The sequence below is a fragment of the Pristiophorus japonicus genome, unplaced genomic scaffold (genome assembly GCF_044704955.1).
Source record: "Pristiophorus japonicus isolate sPriJap1 unplaced genomic scaffold, sPriJap1.hap1 HAP1_SCAFFOLD_369, whole genome shotgun sequence".
Classification (NCBI taxonomy): domain Eukaryota; kingdom Metazoa; phylum Chordata; class Chondrichthyes; family Pristiophoridae; genus Pristiophorus; species Pristiophorus japonicus.
Genome location: NW_027253532.1, coordinates 22,325 through 35,468, shown reverse-complemented (window position 1 = coordinate 35,468; position 13,144 = coordinate 22,325). Strand labels below are relative to the sequence as shown.

The 13,144-nt window shown below is 48.9% G+C and overlaps 1 protein-coding gene across 1 annotated transcript in view; it reads left to right on the top strand.

Moving 5' to 3' along the window:
* Positions 1–361: 361 nt before the first annotated feature.
* Positions 362–13,144, top strand: part of LOC139250305 (vacuolar protein sorting-associated protein 37C-like) — a gene marked incomplete at its 3' end in the record, with an annotated part of 34,805 nt that continues 22,022 nt past the window's right edge. Inside the window, exon 1 of the mRNA XM_070872798.1 lies at positions 362–2,031. The remainder of the gene's footprint in view (positions 2,032–13,144) is intronic.

The window sequence follows — 13,144 nt, the reverse complement described above, 5'->3', positions numbered from 1 at the left end:
TGGTCTCCCTTCCCCCCCCCCCTCTCTTTAAGTACAGCTGGAATGGTCTGGGGGAGAGACACGGGCTGTGATTGGCCGAGGCCGGGTCCAGGCGTGGCTGCGATTGGCCGAAGCCGGGTCCAGGCGTGGCTGTGATTGGACCGCTCGGCTGGAGGGCCTGGGGCGGGTAGTGATTGGCCGAAGTCAGGGTTAAAAGCAGGGGGCTGTGATTGGGCCGCCGATGCAGAGCCCAGAGACGGGTTGCGATTGGCCGGGGCCCGTGCTCCTCTAAGCGGGGCTGTGATTGGGCCGGCCCGGGGTCTCCGGGCCGAAAGCGGGCAGAAGGCGGACTGTGATTGGCCGAGGCTTGGGGGAAGCAGCAGGCGGGGCTGTGAGTGGCCGCCTGTTGGCCCGGGCCTGAGTCATTGGGGCCGGCAGCGGTGGAGAGGCAGAGCGAGGCCGCACTGACCCTCAGTCAGAGGGGGACAGTCCCAGGCCCTCCATTCAGGAGCAAGACATTCCTCAATATCCAGATCTTCCAGGATTTAGAGGGAGACAATCCTCAAATGTTTGATAATCCAGGATTTAAAGGGAAAAAAATCATTATTTTTGAGACTTTTCCTGAATCCAGAAGGAAGAAAATGCTCAAATGTTTGATGATCCAGGATTTAGAGGGGGGACAATCCTGATTTTTTGAGACTTTCCAGGATTCAGAAGAAAGAAAAATCCTCAAATGGTAAAATAATCCAGGATTTAGAGGAAGAAAAATCATTACCTTTGAGGTAACCCACCATATAGAGGGGAGACAATCCTGATTTTTGAGACTTTCCAGGATTCAGAAGGAAGAAAAATCCTCAATTTCCAGACAATCCAGGATTTAGAGGAAAAAAAAAAATCATTAATTTTGAGACTCTTCCTGAATTCAGAAGGAAGAAAATGTTCAAATGTTTGATGATCCAGGATTTAGAAGGGGGGGGGGGAGGCAATCCTGATTTTTTGAGAGAGTCCAGGATTTGAGAGAGAGAGAGACAATCCTGATTTTTTTCAGACTATTCCGGATTTTAGAAGGAAGAAGATAATCAATTTTCAGCTAATCCAGGATTTAGGCGGAGAGCATCCTGATTTTTTTTGAGAGAATCCAGGATTCAGAAGAAAGAAAAATCCTCAAATTGTAAAATAATCCAGGATTTAGAGGAAGAAAAATCATTATCTTTGAGGTAACCCACAATTTGAGGGAGACAATCCTGATTTTTGAGACTCTCCTGAATTCAGAAGGAAGAAAATGCTCAAATGTTTGATAATCCAGGATTTAGAGGGAGGGAATCCTGATTTTTAAGAGAATCCAGCATTTGAGAGAGACAATCCTGATTTTTGAGACTATTCAGAATTTAGAAGGAAGAAAATCCTCACTTTTGAGAGACTCCTGGATTTCGAGGCAGAAAACCCTGATTTTGGGAGACTTGTCCTGGATTTTGAGAAGAGTCTAGACCTGTGAGGGAATCCCGGATTCGGAGAGCCTTGCTTTCGACAGGCAGAACGGCAGAAGGTCGATTTTTTTTTTTTTCCTTTTTTGGGGCAAAACCTTTTGATTCCTTTTTGAGGATTTCTTTCATTAAAGGTTTTTGGACAGATCGGGATGAATGGGGACGACGTTGGATGAGTGACAGAGCTGAGGACACGCACCGATCAGTTCGTGTTGTTGCAGCCTTTTGGTCATAAACCCCCCCCCCGACCCCTCCACACCCCATCACCGAATTCATTTGAGAGCGACAGACAGAGACTGGGGCACTTTTGTGAACTAACTCCCTTTCTCGATCCGTGTGCCTTTTCCCCCCAATCGTCTCTAGGTCTGTGAGCGGAAGTTTGGCTATTGCCCGGACTGGACCCTACCTTCTGGGAGCTTTGGGATTTAACAGTTCTGGATTAACAGCCGCTTCTTCAGGTGGAAATCGCATCCTCCCTTTTTGGGATCGCACTCTGCCTGTTGGCGAGGGATCTGTGCGTGGACACAGCGACAGGGTGAGACTGACTGCAGTGTCAGTCCGTCATCAGGTATTGCACAGTTTAAACAGCGACTTCCCCAATGACTCGACACTGCTGACCACAGAGTCAGCTGGGGCTCAGTGGGCAGCACTCTCGCCTCTGAGTCAGAAGGTCGTGGGTTCAAGTCCCACTCCAGGGACTTGAGCACAAAATATCTAGGCTGACACTGTCGGAGGGGCGACAGAGGGGAGACAGCACCTCCGACAGTGCAGCGCTCCCTCAGTACTGCCCCTCCGACAGTGCAGCGCTCCCTCAGCACTGCCCCTCCGACAGTGCAGCGCTCCCTCAGCACTGCCCCTCCGACAGTGCAGCGCTCCCTCAGCACTGCCCCTCCGACAGTGCAGCGCTCCCTCAGCACTACCCCTCCGACAGTGCAGCGCTCCCTCAGCACTGCCCCTCCGACAGTGCAGCGCTCCCTCAGTACTACCCCTCCGACAGTGCAGCGCTCCCTCAGCACTGCCCCTCCGACAGTGCAGCGCTCCCTCAGCACTGCCCCTCCGACAGTGCAGCGCTCCCTCAGCACTGCCCCTCCGACAGTGCAGCGCTCCCTCAGCACTGCCCCTCCGACAGTGCAGCGCTCCCTCAGCACTGCCCCTCCGACAGTGCAGCGCTCCCTCAGCACTGCCCCTCCGACAGTGCAGCGCTCCCTCAGTACTGCCCCTCCGACAGTGCAGCGCTCCCTCAGCACTGTCCCTCCGACAGTGCAGCGCTCCCTCAGTACTGCCCCTCCAACAGTGCAGCGCTCACTCAGTACTGCCCCTCCGACAGTGCAGCGCTCCCTCAGTACTGCCCCTCCGACAGTGCAGCGCTCCCTCAGTACTGCCCCTCCGACAGTGCAGCGCTCCCTCAGTACTGCCCCTCTGACGGTGCAGCACTCCCTCAGTACTGCCCCTCCGACAGTGCAGCACTCCCTCAGTACTGCCCCTCTGACGGTGCAGCACTCCCTCAGTACTGCCCCTCTGACGGTGCAGCACTCCCTCAGTACTACACTTGAGTGTCCGCCTCGATTTTGTGCTCAAAGCCCTGGAATGGGACTTGAACCCACGACCTTCTGACTCACTGAGCCACGGCTGACAGTAGGTGGACGTAAGAGATCCCGCGGGCACTCTATCGAAGAAGAAAAGGGGAATTCTCTCCAATGTCATTGGGCCAATATGTATCTCTCAATCAGCATCACTAAATCAGATGATCTGGTCATTACTGCGTTGCTGTGTGTGGGAGCTTGCTGTGCGCAAACTTGCTGCCGCGTTTACAGCAGTGACTATACTCCAAAAAATAATAAATTGGCTGTAAAGCGCTTTGGGCTGTCGATAAAGGCGCTATCAAAATGCAAGTCTTTATATGGAATCTCACAGCAGAGGAAGAGACCACTCTGTCCACCGTGCCTGTGTCAGCTCTTTGAAAGAGCTCTCCAATTAGTCCCACTCCCCTGCCCTTTCCCCATAGCCCCGCAAATGTTTCACCTGCCAGTATTTATCCAGCACCCCTTTTGTAAGTCACTATTGAACCTGCTCCCACCACCCTTTCAGGCAGCGCGTTCCCGATCACAACAACTCGCTGCGTAAACACATCTCTCCTCATCTCCCAATTACCTTCAATCTGTGTCCTCTGGTTACCCACCCTCCCGACACAGGAAACTGTTTCTCCTTATTTACTCTATCAAAACCCTTGATGGTTTTCAACATCTTGATCAAATCTCCCCTTAACAGAGACATAGAAACATAGAGAATTGGTGCAGGAGTAGGCCATTCGGCCCTTCGAGCCTGCACCACCATTCAATAAGATCATGGCTGATAATGCACCTCAGTACCCCTTTCCTGCTTTCTCTCCATACCCCTTGATCCCTTTAGCCGTAAGGGCCATATCCAACTCCCTCTTGAATATATCTAACGAACTGGCGTCAACAACTTTCTGTGGTAGAGAATTCCACAGGTTCACCACTCTCTGGGTGAAGAAGTTTCTCCTCATCTCGGTCCTAAATGGCTTACCCCTTAACCTTAGACTGTGACCCCTGGTTCTGGAACTCCCCAACATCGGGAACATTCTTCCTGCAGCTAACCTAACCAATCCAATCAGAATTTTATATGTTTCATTCTTCTAAATTCCAGTGAATATAAGCCTAGTTGATCCAGTCTTTCTTCATATGTCAGTCCTGCCATCGCGGGAATCAGTCTGGTGAACCTTCGCTGCACTCCCTCAACATCTTCTCTGCTCTGAAAATAACCCCAGCTTCTCCAGTCTCTCCATAGAACTGAAGTCCCACATCCCTGGCACCATTCTGGTCAATCTCCCCTTAACCTTCTCTGCTCTAAGGAGAACAATCCCAGCTTCTCCAGTCTCTCCATGTAACTGAAGTCCCACATCCCTGGTACCATTCTGGTCAATCTCCCTCTGCACCTTCTCTGCTCTAAGGAGAACATAGAAACATAGAAAATAGGTGCAGGAGCAGGCCATTCAGCCCTTCTAGCCTGCACCGCCATTCAATGAGTTCATGGCTGAACATGAAACTTCAGTACCCACTTCCTGCTTTCACGCCATACCCCTTGATCCCCCGAGTAGTAAGGACTTCATCTAACTCCCTTTTGAATATATTTAGTGAATTGGCCTCAACTACTTTCTGTGGTAGAGAATTCCACAGGTTCACCACTCTCTGGGTGAAGAAGTTTCTCCTTATCTAGGTCCTAAATGGCTTACCCCTTATCCTTAGACTGTGACCCCTGGTTCTGGACTTCCCCAACATTGGGAACATTCTTCCTGCATCCAACCTGTCCAAACCCGTCAGAATTTTAAACGTTTCTATGAGGTCCCCTCTCACTCTTCTGAACTCCAGTGAATACAAGCCCAGTTGATCCAGTCTTTCTTGATAGGTCAGTCCCACCATCCCGGGAATCAGTCTGGTGAATCTTCGCTGCACTCCCTCAATAGCAAGAATGTCCTTCCTCAAGTTAGGAGACCAAAACTGTACACAATACTCCAGGTGTGGCCTCACCAAGGCCCTGTACAACTGTAGCAACACCTCCCTGCCCCTGTACTCAAATCCCCTCGCTATGAAGGCCAACATGCCATTTGCTTTCTTAACCGCCTGCTGTACCTGCATGCCAACCTTCAATGACTGATGTACCATGACACCCAGGTCTCGTTGCACCTCCCCTTTTCCTAATCTGTCACCATTCAGATAATAGTCTGTCTCTCTGTTTTTACCACCAAAGTGGATAACCTCACATTTATCCACATTATACTTCATCTGCCACGCATTTGCCCACTCACCTAACCTATCCAAGTCACTCTGTAGCCTCATAGCATCCTCCTCGCAGCTCACACTGCCACCCAACTTAGTGTCATCCGCAAATTTGGAGATACTACATTTAATCCCCTCGTCTAAATCATTAATGTACAATGTAAACAGCTGGGGCCCCAGCACAGAACCCTGCGGTACCCCACTAGTCACTGCCTGCCATTCCGAAAAGTACCCATTTACTCCTACTCTTTGCTTCCTGTCTGACAACCAGTTCTCAATCCACGTCAGCACACTACCCCCAATCCCATGTGCTTTAACTTTGCACATTAATCTCCTGTGTGGGACCTTGTCGAAAGCCTTCTGAAAGTCCAAATATACCACATCAACTGGTACTCCTTTGTCCACTTTATTGGAAACATCCTCAAAAAATTCCAGAAGATTTGTCAAGCATGATCTCCCTTTCACAAATCCATGCTGACTTGGACCTATCATGTCACCATTTTCCAAATGCGCTGCTATGACATCCTTAATAATTGATTCCATCATTTTACCCACTACTGAGGTCAGGCTGACCGGTCTATAATTCCCTGCTTTCTCTCTCCCTCCTTTTTTAAAAAGTGGGGTTACTTTGGCTACCCTCCACTCGATAGGAACTGATCCAGAGTCAATGGAATGTTGGAAAATGACTGTCAATGCATCCGCTATTTCCAAGGCCACCTCCTTAAGTACTCTGGGATGCAGTCCATCAGGCCCTGGGGATTTATCGGCCTTCAATCCCATCAATTTCCCCAACACAATTTCCCGACTAATAAAGATTTCCCTCAGTTCCTCCTCCTTAATAGACCCTCTGACTACTTTTATATCCGGAAGGTTGTTTGTGTCTTCCTTAGTGAATACTGAACCAAAGTACTTGTTCAATTGGTCTGCCATTTCTTTGTTCCCCGTTATGACTTCCCCTGATTCTGACTGCAGGGGACCTACGTTTGTCTTTACTAACCTTTTTCTCTTTACATACCTATAGAAACTTTTGCAATCCGCCTTAATGTTCCCTGCAAGCTTCTTCTCGTACTCCATTTTCCCTGCCCTAATCAAACCCTTTGTCCTCCTCTGCTGAGTTCTAAATTTCTCCCAGTCCCCAGGTTCGCTGCTATTTCTGGCCAATCCCAGCTTCTCCAGTCTCTCCATGTAACTGAAGTCCCACATCCCTGGTACCATTCTGGTCAATCTCCCCTTAACCTTCTCTGCTCTAAGGAGAACAACCCCAGCTTCTCCAGTCTCCCCATGTAACTGAAGTCCCACATCCCTGGTACCATTCTGGTCAATCTCCCCTTAACCTTCTCTGCTCTAAGGAGAACAATCCCAGCTTCTCCAGTCTCTCCATGTAACTGAAGTCCCACATCCCTGGTACCATTCTGGTCAATCTCCCCTTAACCTTCTCTGCTCTAAGGAGAACAACCCCAGCTTCTCCAGTCTCTCCGTGTAACTGAAGTCCCACATCTCCGGTACCATTCTGGGCAATCTCCCTCTGCACCCTCTCCCAGGCCTTCACATCCTTCCTAAAGTGTGGTGCCCAGAATTGGACAAAATACTCCAGCTGGGGCCTAACCCAGTGGAACAACTTCCCTGTTGTTGTATTGTATGCCTCTATTAATGAAGTCAAGGATCCCGTCTCCTGGGTGTGAGATCAGGCTAACTCAGCACAGGCCAGGGATGGAGCCTGGGACTTTCCTGTGTGTGTGTGTGTGTGTGTGTGTGAGGCTCAGTAACGAAGCAACTGAATCCTTTGGCTCTCTTAACTGGGGAGCGACTCGGGGGGGTCAAAGATGTTCTTCGAGCACTTGGGTCAGGATGACATCTTAGGCAGCCCCTCGGGGTCGAGGATGACTTGCTTCCACACTAAGGTGAATTCTCAGGTGGCTGATGAGACCAATGCGGGACTTACAGTCGCTGTAACGGATGGGGCAGACGGTGGTTGGAGGGACTGTTGGGTGGGGAGCTTGGGTGGTGTGCCACAGGGATCGGTGCTGGGACCACAACTGTTTACAATATACATAGATGACCTGGAAGAGGGGACAGAGTGTAGTGTAACAAAATTTGCAGATGACACAAAGATTAGTGGGAAAGCGGGTTGTGTAGAGGACACAGAGAGGCTGCAAAGAGATTTGGATAGGTTAAGCGAATGGGCTAAGGTTTGGCAGATGGAATACAATGTCGGAAAGTGTGAGGTCATCCACCTTGGGGAAAAAAACAGTAAAAGGGAATATTATTTGAATGGGGAGAAATTACAACATGCTGCGGTGCAGAGGGACCTGGGGGTCCTTGTGCATGAAACTCTTTTAGATCCTTGTGCATGAATCCCAAAAAAAGTTAGTTTGCAGGTGCAGCAGGTAATCAGGAAGGCGAATGGAATGTTGGCCTTCATTGCGAGAGGGATGGAGTACAAAAGCAGGGAGGTCCTGCTGCAACTGTACAGGGTATTGGTGAGGCCGCACCTGGAGTACTGCGTGCAGTTTTGGTCACCTTACTTAAGGAAGGATATACCGGCTTTGGAGGGGGTACAGAGACGATTCACTAGGCTGATTCCGGAGATGAGGGGGTTACCTTATGATGACAGATTGAGTAGACTGGGTCTTTACTCGTTGGAGTTCAGAAGGATGAGGGGTGATCTTATAGAAACATTTAAAATAATGAAAGGGATAGACAAGATAGAGGCAGAGAGGTTGTTTCCACTGGTCGGGGAGACTAGAACTAGGGGGCACAGCCTCAAAATACGGGGGAGCCAATTTAAAACCGAGTTGAGAAGGAATTTCTTCTCCCAGAGGGTTGTGAATCTGTGGAATTCTCTGCCCAAGGAAGCAGTTGAGGCTAGCTCATTGAATGTATTCAAATCACAGGTAGATAGATTTTTAACCAATAAGGGAATTAAGGGTTATGGGGAGCGGGCGGGTAAGTGGAACTGAGTCCACGGCCAGATCAGCCATGATCTTGTTGAATGGTGGAGCAGGCTCGAGGGGCTAGATGGCATACTCCTGTTCCTAATTCTTATGTTCTTATGTCCTTATGGTCGTGCGCTCCTTCCGCTGTTTGCACTTGATTTCTGCATGCTCTCAGCGAATACACTCGAGGTGCTCAGCGCCCTCCCGGATGCACGTCCTGCACTTAGGACAGTCTTTGGCCAGGGACTCCCAGGTGTCGGTGGGGATGTTGCACTTTATCAGGGAGGCTTTGAGGGTGTCCCTTGTAACGTTTCCTCTGCCCACCTCTGGCTCGTTTGCCGTGAAGGAGTTCCAAGTCGAGCGCTTGCTTTGGGAGTCTCGTTTCTGGGGTATGCGGACAATGTGGCCTGCCCAGCGGAGCTGATCGAACGTGGTCAGTGCTTCGATGCTGGGGATGTTGGCCTGAGAGAGGACGCTGACATTGGTGCGTCTGCCCTGCCAATGAATTTGCAGGATTTTGCGGAGGCAGCGTTGGTGGTACTTCTCCAGGGCTTTGAGGTGCTTACTGTATGTAGTCCATGTCTCTGAAGCATGAAACACAAAAAGTTAGTATGCAGGTACAGCAAGTGATCAGGAAGGTAAATGAAATGTTGGCCTTTATTGCAAGGGGGGATAGAGTATAAAAGCAGAGAAGTCCTGCGACAACTGTACAGGTTATTGGTGAGGCCACACCTGGAGTACTGCGTATAGTTTTGGTCGCTGTATTTAAGGAGGGATATACTTGCATTGGAGGCTGTTCAGAGAAGGTTCACGAGGTTGATTCTGCAGATGAAGGGATTGTCTTATGAAGAAAGGTTGAGCAGGTTGGGCCTCTACTCATTGGAGTTTAGAAGAATGAGAGGTGATCTTATTGAAATGTATAAGATTCTGAGGGGGCTGGACAGGGTAGATGCAGAGAGGATGTTTCCCCTCATGGGGGAATCTAGAACTAGGGGGCATAGTCTCAGAATAAGGGGCCGCCCATTTAAAACTGAGATGAGGAGGAATTTCTTCTCTCAGAGAGTTGTAAATCTGTGGAATTCTCTGCCCCAGAGAGCTGTGGAGGCTGGGTCATTGAATAAATTTAAGGTGGAGATAGACAGATTTTTGAACGATAAGGCAGTGAAGGGTTATGGGGAGCGGGCGGGGAAGTGGAGCTGAGTCTGTGATCAGATCAGCCATGATCTTATTGAATGGCGGAGCAGGCTCGAGGGGCCGTATGGCCGACTCCTGCTCCTATTTCTTATGTTCTTATGTAGAAGGGCAGGAATCACTACTACTCTGCAGACCGTGAGCTTGGTGACAGGTTTGAGCCCAGGACATACTGTACAGTTGGCTGACGATGCCATGATGGAGAGACCTCTCGGTCCCCTCCCTATCCTGAAATAAGATATTTGCCAACGTTTTTTTTAATGAAGCCCTTTTTAAATCGGAGGAACAGTTTTTGTATCACCCTGCTCAATTGGCCTGCCGGGATCGGTCAATGATACATAAGAACATAAGAAATAGGAGCAGGAGTCGGCCCCAATTACAAAATATAAAAACAAATAGCAAGAGTTTCTTTCGGTATATAAAAATGAAAAGAGTGGCTCAAGTAAATGTTGGTCCCTTAGAGGACGAGACCGGGGAATCAGTAATGGGAAACATGGAGATGGCAGAAACTCTGAACAAATATTTTGTATCAGTCTTTACGGTAGAGGACACTAACAATATCCCAACAGTGGATAGTCAAGGGGCTATAGGGGGGAGGGAGGAACTTAACACAATCACAATCACTAAGGAGGTGGTGCTCAGTAAGATAATGGGACTAAAGGCAGATAAATCCCCTGGACCTGATGCCTTACATCCTAGGGTCTAATGAGAAGTAGCGGCAGGGATAATGCATTGGTTGTAATTTACCAAAATTCCCTGGATTCTGGGGAGGTCCCAGCAGATTGGAAAACTGCAAATGTAATGCCCCTATTTAAAAAAAAAAAAGAGGCAGACAAAAAGCAGGAAACTATAGACCAGTTAGCCTAGCATCTGTGGTTGGGAAAATGTTGGAGCCCATTATTAAAGAAGCAGTAGCAGGACATTTGGAAAAGCAAAATTCGGTCAGGCAAAGTCAGCGTGGATTTATGAAGGGGAAGTCATGTTTGACAAATTTGCTGGAGTTCTTTGAGGATGTAACGAACAGGGTGGATAAAGGGGAACCAGTGGATGTGGTGTATTTGGACTTCTCGAAGTCTGCCAACAACAACATTCATCATAGGCAATCCCGCGGAATCGAGGAAGACTTGCTTCACTCCCAAAGTGAGTTCTCTGGTGGCTGAACAGTCCGATACGAGAGCCACAGACCCTGTTACAGGTGGGACAGACATTCGGCGAGGGGAGGGGGTGGGTGGGGCTGGTTTGCCGCGCGCTCCTTCCGCTGCCTGCGCTCGGCCTCTTCACACTCTTTGTGTTGAGACTCGAAGAAGTCAACGCCCTCCCGGATGGACTTTCTCCACCTCGGGCGGTCTGCGGCCAGGGTCTCCCAGGTGTCAGTGGTGATGTCGCACTTTACCCGGGAGGCTTTGAGGGTGTCCTTGTAACATTATCGCTGTCCTCCTTTGGCTCGTTTACCATGAAGGAGCTCCACATAAAGCATTTGTTTAGGGAGTCTCGTGTCTGGCATGTGAATTATGTGGCCTGCCCAGCGAAGCTGATCGAGTGTGGTCAGTGCTTCAATACTGGGGATGTTGGCCTGGTCGAGGACACTGATGTTGGTGCATCTGTCCTCCCAGGGGATTTGCAGGATCTTGCGGAGACATCGTTGGTGATATATCTCTAGCGATTTGAGGTGCCTTCTATATATCGTCCATGTCTCAGACCCATACAGGAGGGTGGGTATCATAGAAACATAGAAAATAGGTGCAGGAGTAGGCCATTCAGCCCTTCTAGCCTGCACCGCCATTCAATGAGTTCATGGCTGAACATGAAACTTCAGTACCCCATTCCTGCTTTCTCGCCATAACCCTTGATCCCCCGAGCAGTAAGGACTTCATCTAACTCCCTTTTGAATATATTTAGTGAATTGGCCTCAACTACTTTCTGTGGTAGAGAATTCCACAGGTTCACCACTCTCTGGGTGAAGAAGTTTCTCCTCATCTCGGTTCTAAATGGCTTCCCCCTTATCCTTAGACTGTGTCCCCTGGTTCTGGACTTCCCCAACATTGGGAACATTCTTCCTGCATCTAACCTGTCTAAACCCATCAGAATTTTAAACGTTTCTATGAGGTCCCCTCTCATTCTTCTGAACTCCAGTGAATACAAGCCCAGTTGATCCAGTCTTTCTTGATCGATCAGTCCCGCCATCCCAGGAATCAGTCTGGTGAACCTTCGCTGCATTCGCTCAATAACAAGAATGTCCTTCCTCAGGTTAGGAGACCAAAACTGTACACAATACTCCAGGTGTGGCCTCACCAAGGCCCTGTACAACTGTAGTAACACCTCCCTGCCCCTGTACTCAAATCTCCTCGCCCCATTTGCTTTCTTAACCGCCTGCTGTACCTGCATGCCAACCTTCAATGACTGATGTACCATGACACCCAGGTCTTGTTGCACCTCCCCTTTTCCGAATCTGTCACCATTCAGATAATAGTCTGTCTCTCTGTTTTTACCACCAAAGTGGATAACCTCACATTTATCCACATTATACTTCATCTGCCATGCATTTGCCCACTCACCTAACCTATCCAAGTCACTCTGCAGCCTCATAGCATCCTCCTCGCAGCTCACACTGCCACCCAACTTAGTGTCATCCGCAAATTTGGAGATACTACATTTAATCCCCTCGTCTAAATCATTAATGTACAATGTAAACAGCTGGGGCCCCAGCACAGAACCTTGCGGTAACCCACTAGTCACTGCCTGCCATTCTGAAAAGTACCCATTTACTCCTACTCTTTGCTTCCTGTCTGACAACCAGTTCTCAATCCATGTCAGCACACTACCCCCAATCCCATGTGCTCTAACTTTGCACATTAATCTCTTGTGTGGGACCTTGTCGAAAGCCTTCTGAAAGTCCAAATATACCACATCAACTGGTTCTCCTTTGTCCACTTTACTGGAAACATCCTCAAAAAAATTCCAGAAGATTTGTCAAGCATGATTTCCCTTTCACAAATCCATGCTGACTTGGACCTATCATATCACCTCTTTCCAAATGCGCTGCTATGACATCCTTAATAATTGATTCCATCATCTTACCCACTACTGAGGTCAGGCTGACCGGTCTATAATTCCCTGTTTTCTCTCCCTCCTTTTTTAAAAAGTGGGGTTACATTGGCTACCCTCCACTCGATAGGAACTGATCCAGAGTCAATGGAATGTTGGAAACTGACTGTCAATGCATCCGCTATTTCCAAGGCCGCCACCTTAAGTACTCTGGGATGCAGTCCATCAGGCCCTGGGGATTTATCGGCCTTCAATCCCATCAATTTCCCCAACACAATTTCCCGACTAATAAAGATTTCCCTCAGTTCCTCCTTCTTACTGGACCCTCTGACCCCTTTTATATCCGGAAGGTTGTTTGTGTCCTCCTTAGTGAATACCGAACCAAAGTACTTGTTCAATTGGTCTGCCATTTCTTTGTTCCCCGTTATGACTTCCCCTGATTCTGACTGCAGGGGACCTATGTTTGTCTTTACTAACCTTTTTCTCTTTACATATCGATAGAAACTTTTGCAATCCGTCTTAATGTTCTCTGCAATCTTCTTCTCGTACTCCATTTTCCCTGCCCTAATCAAACCCTTTGTCCTCCTCTGCTGAGTTCTAAATTTCTCCCAGTCCCCGGGTTCGCTGCTATTTCTGGCCAATTTGTATGCCACTTCCTTGGCTTTAATACTATCCCTGATTTCTCTAGATAGCCACGGTTGAGCCACCTTCC